Source organism: Triturus cristatus, chromosome 9, assembly GCF_964204655.1.
Source record: "Triturus cristatus chromosome 9, aTriCri1.1, whole genome shotgun sequence".
NCBI classification, from domain to species: Eukaryota; Metazoa; Chordata; class Amphibia; order Caudata; family Salamandridae; genus Triturus; species Triturus cristatus.
In genome coordinates this window covers 542,802,557-542,815,384 of record NC_140592.1, presented here as the reverse complement: position 1 = coordinate 542,815,384, position 12,828 = coordinate 542,802,557, and positions in this window count along the sequence as shown.

The window sequence follows — 12,828 nt, the reverse complement described above, 5'->3', positions numbered from 1 at the left end:
CTGGCCTAATGGTTAAGGTCTTAACTTTTACTCTGGCCTACTGGTTAAGGTCTTAAAACTTACTCTGGCCTACTGGTTAAGGTCTTAACTCTTACTCTGGCCTAATAGCTAAGGTCTTATACTTGTACTATGGCCTACAGGTTAAGGTCTTAACTCTTACTCTGGCCTACTGGTTAAGGTCTTAACTTTTACTCTGACCTGCTGGTTAAGGTCTTGACTCTTACTCTGGCCTAATAGCTAAGGTCTTAGACTAGTACTATGGCCTACAGGTTCTGGCCTTCTGGTTTAAGTCTTAACTCTTACTCTGGCCTAATAGCTAAGGTCTTAGAATCGTACTATGGCCTAATGGTTAAGGTCTTAACTCTTACTCTGGCCTAATAGCTAAGGTCTTAACTCTTACTCTGGCCTAATGGTTAAGGTCTTAACTCTTACTCTGGCCTAATAGCTAAGGTCTTAACTCTTACTCTGGCCTAATGGTTAAGGTCTTAACTCTTACTCTGGCCTAATAGGTAAGGTCTTAACTCTTACTCTGGCCTAATGGTTAAGGTCTCAACTCTTACTCTGGCCTAATAGGTAAGGTCTTAACTCTTACTCTGGCCTAATAGCTAAGGTCTTAGACTCATACTCTGACCTACTGGTTAAGGTCTTAACTCTTTCTCTGGCCTAATGGTTAAGTTCTTAACTCTTACTCTGGCCTAATAGCTAAGGTCTTAGGTTCGTACTATGGCCTACAGGTTAAGGTCTTAACTCTTACTCTGGCCTACTGGTTAAGGTCTTAACTCTTACTCTGGCCTAATAGCTAAGGTCTTAGACTCGTACTATGGCCTACAGGTTAAGGTCTTAACTCTTACTCTGGCCTAATAGCTAAGGTCTTAGACTCGTACTCTGGCCTACAGGTTAAGGTCTTAACTCTTACTCTGGCCTACTGGTTAAGGTCTTAACTCTTACTCTGGCCTACTGGTTAAGGTCTTAACTCTTACTCTGGCCTACTGGTTAAGGTCCCAACTCTTACTCTGGCCTAATAGCTAAGGTCTTAGACTCGTACTCTGGCCTAATAGCTAAGGTCTTAGACTCATACTCTGACCTACTGGTTAAGGTCTTAACTCTTTCTCTGGCCTAATGGTTAAGTTCTTAACTCTTACTCTGGCCTAATAGCTAAGGTCTTAGGTTCGTACTATGGCCTACAGGTTAAGGTCTTAACTCTTACTCTGGCCTACTGGTTAAGGTCTTAACTCTTACTCTGGCCTAATAGCTAAGGTCTTAGACTCGTACTATGGCCTACAGGTTAAGGTCTTAACTCTTACTCTGGCCTAATAGCTAAGGTCTTAGACTCGTACTCTGGCCTACAGGTTAAGGTCTTAACTCTTACTCTGGCCTACTGGTTAAGGTCTTAACTCTTACTCTGGCCTACTGGTTAAGGTCTTAACTCTTACTCTGGCCTACTGGTTAAGATCTTAACTCTTACTCTGGCCTAATAGCTAAGGTCTTAGACTCGAACTCTGGCCTAATGGTTAAGGTCTTAACTCTTACTCTGGCCTAATAGCTAAGGTCTTACATTCATACGCTGGCCTAATGGTTAAGGTCTTAACTCTTACTCTGGCCTAATAGCTAAGGTCTTAGACTCATACTCTGGCCTAATAGCTAAGGTCTTAGACTCGTACTCTGGCCTAATGGTTAAGGTCTTAACTCTTACTCTGGCGTACTGGTTAAGGTCTTAACTCTTACTCTGTGCTAATAGCTAAGGTCTTAGACTCGTACTCCTGCCTACTGGTTATGGTCTTAACTCTTACTCTGGCCTAATAGCTAAGGTCTTAACTCTTACTCTGGCCTAATAGCTAAGGTCTTAGACTCGTACTATGGCCTTATGGTTAAGGTCTTAACTCTTACTCTGGCCTAATAGCTAAGGTCTTAACTTTTAGTCTGGCCTAATAGCTAAGGCCTTAGACTCATACTCTGGCCTAATGGTTAAGGTCTTAACTCTTACTCTGGCCTAATAGCTAAGGTCTTAGACTCGTACTCTGGCCTACTGGTTAAGGTCTTAACTCTTACTCTGGTCTAATAGCTAAGGTGTTAACTCTTAGTCTGGCCTAATAGCTAATGTCTTAGACTCGTACTCAGGCCTAATGGTTAAGGTCTTAACTCTGACTCTGGCCTAATAGCTAAGGTCTTAACTCTTACTCTGGCCTAATAGCTTAGGTCTTAGACTCGTACTCTGGCCTAATGGTTAAGGTCTTAACTCTTACTCTGGCCTAATAGCTAAGGTCTTAGACTCGTGCTCTGGCCTAATGATTAAGGTCTTAATTTTACTCTGCCCTACTGGTTAAGGTCTTGTCTCTAACTCTGGCCAAATAGCTAAGGTCTTAGACTCGTACTCTGGCCTAATGGTTAAGGTCTTAACTCTTACTCTGGCCTAATAGCTAAGGTCTTAGAATCGTACTCTGGCCTAAAGGTTAAGGTCTTAACTCTTACTCTGGCCTAATAGCTAAGGTCTTAACCCTTACTCTGGCCTAATATCTAAGGTCTTAGACTCGTACTCTGGCCTAATGGTTAAGGTCTTAACTCTTACTATGGCCTAATAGCTAAGGTCTTAACTCTTACTCTGGCCTAATAGCTAAGGTCTTTGACTCATACTCTTGCCTAATGGTTAAGGTCTTAACTCTTACTCTGGCCTAATAGCTAAGGTCTTAGACTCATACTCTGGCCAAATAGCTAAGGTCTTAGACTCGTACTCTGGCCTAATGGTTAAGGTCTTAACTCTTACTCTGGCCTACAGGTTAGGGTCTTAACTCTTACTCTGGCCTACTGGTTAAGGTCTTAACTCTTACTCTGGCCTAATAGCTAAGGTCTTAGACTCGTACTCTGGCCTACTGGTTAAGGTCTTAACTCTTACCATGGCCTACTGGTTAAGGTCTTAACTCTTACTCTGGCCTAATAGCTAAGGTCTTAACTCTTATTCTGGCCTAATAGCTAAGGTCTTAGACTTGTACTATGGACTAATGGTTAAGGTCTTAACTCTTACTCTGGCCTACTGGTTAAGGTCTTAACTCTTACTCTGGCCTAATAGCTAAGGTCTTGCACTCATACTCTGGCCTAATGGTTAAGGTCTTAACTCTTGCTCTGGCCTACTGGTTAAGGTCTTAACTCCTACTCTGGCAAACTGGTTAAGGTCTTAACTCTTACTCTGGCCTAATAGCTAAGGTCTTAGACTCGTACTCTGGCTTAATGGTTAAGGTCTTAACTCTTACTCTGGCCTACTGGTTAAGGTCTTAACTCTGACTCTGGCCTAATAGCTAAGGTCTTAACTCTTACTCTGGCCTAATAGCTTAGGTCTTAGACTCGTACTCTGGCCTAATGGTTAAGGTCTTAACTCTTACTCTGGCCTAATAGCTAAGGTCTTAGACTCGTGCTCTGGCCTAATGATTAAGGTCTTAATTTTACTCTGCCCTACTGGTTAAGGTCTTGTCTCTAACTCTGGCCAAATAGCTAAGGTCTTAGACTCGTACTCTGGCTTAATGGTTAAGGTCTTAACTCTTACTCTGGCCTACTGGTTAAGGTCTTAACTCTGACTCTGGCCTAATAGCTAAGGTCTTAACTCTTACTCTGGCCTAATAGCTTAGGTCTTAGACTCGTACTCTGGCCTAATGGTTAAGGTCTTAACTCTTACTCTGGCCTAATAGCTAAGGTCTTAGAATCGTACTCTGGCCTAAAGGTTAAGGTCTTAACTCTTACTCTGGCCTAATAGCTAAGGTCTTAACCCTTACTCTGGCCTAATATCTAAGGTCTTAGACTCGTACTCTGGCCTAATGGTTAAGGTCTTAACTCTTACTATGGCCTAATAGCTAAGGTCTTAACTCTTACTCTGGCCTAATAGCTAAGGTCTTTGACTCATACTCTTGCCTAATGGTTAAGGTCTTAACTCTTACTCTGGCCTAATAGCTAAGGTCTTAGACTCATACTCTGGCCAAATAGCTAAGGTCTTAGACTCGTACTCTGGCCTAATGGTTAAGGTCTTAACTCTTACTCTGGCCTACAGGTTAGGGTCTTAACTCTTACTCTGGCCTACTGGTTAAGGTCTTAACTCTTACTCTGGCCTAATAGCTAAGGTCTTAGACTCGTACTCTGGCCTACTGGTTAAGGTCTTAACTCTTACCATGGCCTACTGGTTAAGGTCTTAACTCTTACTCTGGCCTAATAGCTAAGGTCTTAACTCTTATTCTGGCCTAATAGCTAAGGTCTTAGACTTGTACTATGGACTAATGGTTAAGGTCTTAACTCTTACGCTGGCCTACTGGTTAAGGTCTTAACTCTTACTCTGGCCTAATAGCTAAGGTCTTGCACTCATACTCTGGCCTAATGGTTAAGGTCTTAACTCTTGCTCTGGCCTACTGGTTAAGGTCTTAACTCCTACTCTGGCCTACTGGTTAAGGTCTTAACTCTTACTCTTGCCTAATAGCTAAGGTCTTAGACTCGTACTCTGGCTTAATGGTTAAGGTCTTAACTCTTACTCTGGCCTACTGGTTAAGGTCTTAACTCTTACTCTGGCCTAATAGCTAAGGTCTTAGACTAGTACTATGGCCTACAGGTTAAGGTCTTAACTCTTACTCTGGACTACTGGTTAAAGTCTTAACTCTTACTCTGGCCTAATAGCTAAGGTCTTAGACTCGTACTATGGCCTAATGGTTAAGGTCTTAACTCTTACTCTGGCCTAATAGCTGAGGTCTTAACTTTTACTCTGGCCTAATAGCTAAGGTCTTAGACTCGTACTCTGGCCTAATGGTTAAGGTCTTAACTCTTACTCTGGCCTAATAGCTAAGGTCTTAGACTCGTACTATGGCCTACTGGTTAAGGTCTTAACTCTTAGTCTGGCCTAATGGTTAAGGTCTTAACTCTTACTCTGGGCTAATAGCTAAGGTCTTAGACTCTTACTCTGGCCTAATAGCTAAGGTCTTAACTCTTACTCTGGCCTAATAGCTAAGGTCTTAGACTCGTACTCTGGCCTAATGGTTAAGGTCTTAACTTTTACTCTGGCCTACTGGTTAAGGTCTTAACTCTTACCTTGGCCTACTGGTTAAGGTCTTAACTCTTAATCTGGCCTAATAGCTAAGGTCTTAGGCTCGTACTCTGGCCTAATGGTTAAGGTCTTTACTCTTACTCTGGCCTACTGGTTAAGGTCTTAACTCTTATTCTGGCCACTCTTACTCTGGCCTAATATCTAAGGTCTTAAACTAGTACTATGGCCTACAGGTTAAGGTCTTAACTCTTACTCTGGCTTACTGGTTTAAGTCTTAACTCTTACTCTGGCCTAATAGCTAAGGTCTTAGACTCGTACTATGGCCTAATGGTTACTGTCTTAACTCTTACTCTGGCCTATTAGCTAAGGTCTTAACTTTTAGTCTGCCTAGTAGCTAAGGTCTTAGACTCGTTCTCAGGCCTAATGGTTAAGGTCTTAACTCTTACTCTGGCCTACTAGCTCAGGTCTTAGACTCGTACTATGGCCTACAGGTTAAGGTCTTAACTCTTAGACTGGCCTAATGGTTAAGGTCTTAACTCTTACTCTGGCCTAATAGCGAAGGTCTTAGACTCGTACTCTGGCCTAATAGCTAAGGTCTTAACTCTTACTCTGACCTAATAGCTAAGGTCTTAGACTCCTACTCTGGCCTACTGGTTAAGGTCTTAACTCTTACTCTGGCCTACTGGTTAAGGTCTTAACTCTTACTCTGGCCTAATAGCTAAGGTCTTAGACTCGTACTCTGGCCTAATGGTTAAGGTCTTAACTCTTACTCTGGCCTAATAGCTAAGGTCTTAACTCTTACTCTGGCCTAATAGCTAAGGTCTTAGACTCGTACTCTGGCCTAATGGTTAAGGTCTTAACTCTTACTCTGGCCTAATAGCTAAGGTCTTAGACTCGTATTATAGCCTACTGGTTAAGGTCTTAACTCTTAGTCTGGCCTAATGGTTAAGGTCTTATCTCTTACTCTGGCCTAATAGCTAAGGTCTTAGACTCTTACTCTGGCCTAATAGCTAAGGTCTTAACTCTTACTCTGGCCTAATAGCTAAGGTCTTAAACTCGTACTCTGGCCTAATGGTTAAGGTCTTAACTTTTACTCTGGCCTACTGGTTAAGGTCTTAACACTTACTCTGGCCTACTGGTTAAGGTCTTAACTCTTACTCTGGCCTAATAGCTAAGGTCTTAGGCTCGTACTCTGGCCTAATGGTTAAGGTCTTAACTCTTACTCTGGCCTACTGGTTAAGGTCTTAACTTTTACTCTGGCCTGCTGGTTAAGGTCTTGACTCTTACTCTGGCCTAATAGCTAAGGTCTTAGACTCGTACTCTGGCCTAATGGTTAAGGTCTTAACTTTTACTCTGGCCTACTGGTTAAGGTCTTAACTCTTACTCTGGCCTAATAGCTAAGGTCTTAGACTCGTACTCTGGCCTAATGGTTAAGGTCTTAACTTTTACTCTGGCCTAATAGCTAAGGTCTTTGACTCGTACTCTGGCCTAATGGTTAAGGTCTTAACTCTTACTCTGGCCTAATAGCTAAGGTCTTAGACTCGTACTCTGGCCTACTGGTTAAGGTCTTAACTCTTACTCTGGTCTAATAGCTAAGGTCTTAACCCTTACTCTGGCCTAATAGCTAAGGTCTTAGACTCGTACTATGGCCTAATGGTTAAGGTCTTAACTCTTACTCTGGCCTAATAGCTAAGGTCTTAGACTCGTGCTCTGGCCTAATGATTAAGGTTTTAACTCTTACTCTGCCCTAATGGTTAAGGTCTTAACTCTTACTCTGGCCTAATAGCGAAGGTCTTAGACTCATACTCTGACCTAATGGTTAAGGTCTTAACTCTTACTCTGGCCTAATAGCTAAGGTCTTAGAATCGTACTCTGGCCTAAAGGTTAAGGTCTTAACTCTTACTCTGGCCTAATAGCTAAGGTCTTAATTCTTACTCTGGCCTAATAGCTAAGGTCTTAGATTCGTACTCTGGCCTAATGGTTAAGGTCTTAACTCTTACTCTGGCCTAATAGCTAAGGTCTTAACTCTTACTCTGGCCTAATAGCTAAGGTCTTTGACTCGTACTCTGGCCTAATGGTTAAGGTCTTAACTCTTACTTTGGCCTAATAGCTAAGGTCTTAGACTCATACTCTGGCCTAATAGCTAAGGTCTTAGGCTCGTACTCTGGCCTAATGGTTAAGGTCTTAACTCTTACTCTGGCCTACAGGTAAAGGTCTTAACTCTTACTCTGGCCTATTGGTTAAGGTCTTAACTCTTACTCTGGCCTAATAGCTAAGGTCTTAACTCTTACTCTGGCCTAATAGCTAAGGTCTTTGACTCGTACTCTGGCCTAATGGTTAAGGTCTTAACTCTTACTTTGGCCTAATAGCTAAGGTCTTAGACTCATACTCTGGCCTAATAGCTAAGGTCTTAGACTCGTACTCTGGCCTAATGGTTAAGGTCTTAACTCTTACTCTGGCCTACAGGTAAAGGTCTTAACTCTTACTCTGGCCTTCTGGTTAGGGTCTTAACTCTTACTCTGGCCTAATAGCTAAGGTCTTAGACTCGTACTCCAGCCTACTGGTTAAGGTCTTAACTCTTACTCTGGCCTAATAGCTAAGGTCTTAACTCTTACTCTGGCCTAATAGCTAAGGTCTTAGACTCGTACTATGGCCTAATGGTTAAGGTCTTAACTCTTACTCTGGCCTAATAGCTAAGGTCTTAACTTTTACTTTGGCCTAATAGATAAGGTCTTAGACTCGTACTCTGGCCTAATGTTTAAGATCTTAACTCTTACTCTGTCCTACTGGTTAAGGTCTTAACACTTACTCTGAACTAATAGCTAAGGTCTTAGACTCGTACTCTGGCTTAATGGTTAAGGTCTTAACTCTTACTCTGGCCTAATAGCTAAGGTCTTAACTTTTAGTCTGGCCTAATAGCTAAGGTCTTAGACTCGTACTCTGGCCTAATGGTTAAGGTCTTAACTCTTACTCTGGCCTAATAGCTAAGGTCTTAGACTCGTACTCTGGCCTACTGGTTAAGGTCTTAACTCTTACTCTGGTCTAATAGTTAAGGTCTTAACCCTTACTCTGGCCTAATAGCTAAGGTCTTAACTCTTAATCTGGCCTAATAGCTAAGGTCTTAGACTTGTACTCTGGCCTAATGGTTAAGGTCTAAACTCTTACTCTGGCCTAATAGCTAAGGTCTTAGACTCGTGCTCTGGCCTAATGATTAAGGTTTTAACTCTTACTCTGCCCTACTGGTTAAGGTCTTAACTCTTTCTTTGGCCTAATAGCTAAGGTCTTAGACTCGTACTCTGGCCTAATGGTTAAGGTCTTAACTCTTACTCTGGCCTAATAGCTAAGGTCTTAGAATCATACTCTGGCCTAAAGGTTAAGGTCTTAACTCTAACTCTGGCCTAATAGCTAAGGTCTTAATTCTTACTCTGGCCTAATAGCTAAGGTCTTAGACTCGTACTCTGGCCTAATGGTTAAGGTCTTAACTCTTACTCTGGCCTAATAGCTAAGGTCTTAACTCTTCCTCTGGCCTAATAGCTAAGGTCTTTGACTCGTACTCTGGCCTAATGGTTAAGGTCTTAACTCTTACTCTGGCCTAATAGCTAAGGTCTTAGACTCATACTCTGGCCTAATAGCTAAGGTCTTAGACTCGTACTCTGGCCTAATAGTTAAGGTCTTAACTCTTACTCTTGCCTACAGGTAAAGGTCTTAACTCTTACTCTGGCCTACTGGTTAAGGTCTTAACTCTTACTCTGGCCTAATAGCTAAGGTCTTAGACTCGTACTACGGCCTACTGGTTAAGGTCTTAACTCTAACTCTGGCCTAATAGCTAAGGTCTTAACTCTTAGTCTGGCCTAATAGCTAAGGTCTTAAACTCGTACTCTGGCCTAATGGTTAAGGTCTTAACTCTTACTCTGGCCTACTGGTTAAGGTCTTAACTCTTACTCTGGCCTACTGGTTAAGGTCTTAACACTTACTCTGAACTAATAGCTAAGGTCTTAGACTCGTACTCTGGCTTAATGGTTAAGGTCTTAACTCTTACTCTGGCCTAATAGCTAAGGTCTTAGACTCATACTCTGGCCTAATGGTTAAGGTCTTAACACTTACTGTGGCCTAATAGCTAAGGTCTTAACTCTTACTCTGGCCTACTGGTTAAGGTCTTAACTCTTACTCTGGCCTACTGGTTAAGGTTTTAACTCTTACTCTGGCCTACTGGTTAAGGTCTTAACTCTTACTCTGGCCTAATAGCTAAGGTCTTAAACTCGTACTCTGGCCTAATGCCTAATAGCTAAGGTCTTAGACTCGTACTCTGGCCTAATAGCTAAGGTCTTAGACTCGTACTCTGGCCTACTGGTTAAGGTCTTAACTCTTACTCTGGCCTAATAGCTAAGGTCTTAACTCTTACTCTGGCCTAATAGCTAAGGTCTTAGACTCGTACTATGGCCTAATGGTTAAGGTCTTAACTCTTACTCTGGCCTACTGGTTAAGGTCTGAACTCTTACTCTGGCCTAATAGCTAACGTCTTAGACTCGTACTCTGGCCTAATGGTTAAGGTCTTAACTCTTACTCTGGCCTACTGGTTAAGGTCTTAACTCTTACTCTGGCCTACTGGTTAAGGTCTTAACTCTTACTCTGGCCTAATAGCTAAGGTCTTAGACTCGTACTCTGGCCTAATTTTTAAGGTCTTAACTCTTACTCTGGCCTGCTGGTTAAGGTCTTAACTCTTACTCTGGCCTAATAGCTAAGGTCTTAGACTAGTACTATGGCCTACAGGTTAAGGTCTTAACTCTTACTCTGGCCTACTGGTTAAAGTCTTAACTCTTACTCTGGCCTAATAGCTAAGGTCTTAGACTCGTACTCTGGCCTAATGGTTAAGGTCTTAACTCTTACTTTGGCCTAATAGCTAAGGTCTTAGACTCATACTCTGGCCTAATAGCTAAGGTCTTAGACTCGTACTCTGGCCTAATGGTTAAGGTCTTAACTCTTACTCTGGCCTACAGGTAAAGGTCTTAACTCTTACTCTGGCCTTCTGGTTAGGGTCTTAACTCTTACTCTGGCCTAATAGCTAAGGTCTTAGACTCGTACTCCAGCCTACTGGTTAAGGTCTTAACTCTTACTCTGGCCTAATAGCTAAGGTCTTAACTCTTACTCTGGCCTAATAGCTAAGGTCTTAGACTCGTACTATGGCCTAATGGTTAAGGTCTTAACTCTTACTCTGGCCTAATAGCTAAGGTCTTAACTTTTACTTTGGCCTAATAGATAAGGTCTTAGACTCGTACTCTGGCCTAATGTTTAAGATCTTAACTCTTACTCTGTCCTACTGGTTAAGGTCTTAACACTTACTCTGAACTAATAGCTAAGGTCTTAGACTCGTACTCTGGCTTAATGGTTAAGGTCTTAACTCTTACTCTGGCCTAATAGCTAAGGTCTTAACTTTTAGTCTGGCCTAATAGCTAAGGTCTTAGACTCGTACTCTGGCCTAATGGTTAAGGTCTTAACTCTTACTCTGGCCTAATAGCTAAGGTCTTAGACTCGTACTCTGGCCTACTGGTTAAGGTCTTAACTCTTACTCTGGTCTAATAGTTAAGGTCTTAACCCTTACTCTGGCCTAATAGCTAAGGTCTTAACTCTTAATCTGGCCTAATAGCTAAGGTCTTAGACTTGTACTCTGGCCTAATGGTTAAGGTCTAAACTCTTACTCTGGCCTAATAGCTAAGGTCTTAGACTCGTGCTCTGGCCTAATGATTAAGGTTTTAACTCTTACTCTGCCCTACTGGTTAAGGTCTTAACTCTTTCTTTGGCCTAATAGCTAAGGTCTTAGACTCGTACTCTGGCCTAATGGTTAAGGTCTTAACTCTTACTCTGGCCTAATAGCTAAGGTCTTAGAATCATACTCTGGCCTAAAGGTTAAGGTCTTAACTCTAACTCTGGCCTAATAGCTAAGGTCTTAATTCTTACTCTGGCCTAATAGCTAAGGTCTTAGACTCGTACTCTGGCCTAATGGTTAAGGTCTTAACTCTTACTCTGGCCTAATAGCTAAGGTCTTAACTCTTCCTCTGGCCTAATAGCTAAGGTCTTTGACTCGTACTCTGGCCTAATGGTTAAGGTCTTAACTCTTACTCTGGCCTAATAGCTAAGGTCTTAGACTCATACTCTGGCCTAATAGCTAAGGTCTTAGACTCGTACTCTGGCCTAATAGTTAAGGTCTTAACTCTTACTCTTGCCTACAGGTAAAGGTCTTAACTCTTACTCTGGCCTACTGGTTAAGGTCTTAACTCTTACTCTGGCCTAATAGCTAAGGTCTTAGACTCGTACTACGGCCTACTGGTTAAGGTCTTAACTCTAACTCTGGCCTAATAGCTAAGGTCTTAACTCTTAGTCTGGCCTAATAGCTAAGGTCTTAAACTCGTACTCTGGCCTAATGGTTAAGGTCTTAACTCTTACTCTGGCCTACTGGTTAAGGTCTTAACTCTTACTCTGGCCTACTGGTTAAGGTCTTAACACTTACTCTGAACTAATAGCTAAGGTCTTAGACTCGTACTCTGGCTTAATGGTTAAGGTCTTAACTCTTACTCTGGCCTAATAGCTAAGGTCTTAGACTCATACTCTGGCCTAATGGTTAAGGTCTTAACACTTACTGTGGCCTAATAGCTAAGGTCTTAACTCTTACTCTGGCCTACTGGTTAAGGTCTTAACTCTTACTCTGGCCTACTGGTTAAGGTTTTAACTCTTACTCTGGCCTACTGGTTAAGGTCTTAACTCTTACTCTGGCCTAATAGCTAAGGTCTTAAACTCGTACTCTGGCCTAATGCCTAATAGCTAAGGTCTTAGACTCGTACTCTGGCCTAATAGCTAAGGTCTTAGACTCGTACTCTGGCCTACTGGTTAAGGTCTTAACTCTTACTCTGGCCTAATAGCTAAGGTCTTAACTCTTACTCTGGCCTAATAGCTAAGGTCTTAGACTCGTACTATGGCCTAATGGTTAAGGTCTTAACTCTTACTCTGGCCTACTGGTTAAGGTCTGAACTCTTACTCTGGCCTAATAGCTAACGTCTTAGACTCGTACTCTGGCCTAATGGTTAAGGTCTTAACTCTTACTCTGGCCTACTGGTTAAGGTCTTAACTCTTACTCTGGCCTACTGGTTAAGGTCTTAACTCTTACTCTGGCCTAATAGCTAAGGTCTTAGACTCGTACTCTGGCCTAATTTTTAAGGTCTTAACTCTTACTCTGGCCTGCTGGTTAAGGTCTTAACTCTTACTCTGGCCTAATAGCTAAGGTCTTAGACTAGTACTATGGCCTACAGGTTAAGGTCTTAACTCTTACTCTGGCCTACTGGTTAAAGTCTTAACTCTTACTCTGGCCTAATAGCTAAGGTCTTAGACTCGTACTCTGGCCTAATGGTTAAGGTCTTAACTCTTACTCTGGCCTGCTAGTTAAGGTCTTAACTGTTACTCTGGCCTAATAGCTAAGGTCTTAGACTAGTACTATGACCTACAGGTTAAGGTATTAACTCTTAGTCTGGCCTACTGGTTAAAGTCTTAACTCTTACTCTGGCCTAATAGCTAAGGTCTTAGACTCATACTCTGGCCTAATTGTTAAGGTCTTAACTCTTACTCTGGCCTAATAGCTAAGGTCTTACATTTTACTCTTGCCTAATAGCTAAGGTCTTAGACTCGTACTCTGGCCTAATGGTTAAGGTCTTAACTCTTACTCTGGCCTAATAGCTAAGGTCTTAGACTCGCACTCTGGCCTGATAGCTAAGGTCTTAGACTCGTACTCTGGCTTACTGGTTAAGGTCTTAACTCTTACTCTGGCCTAA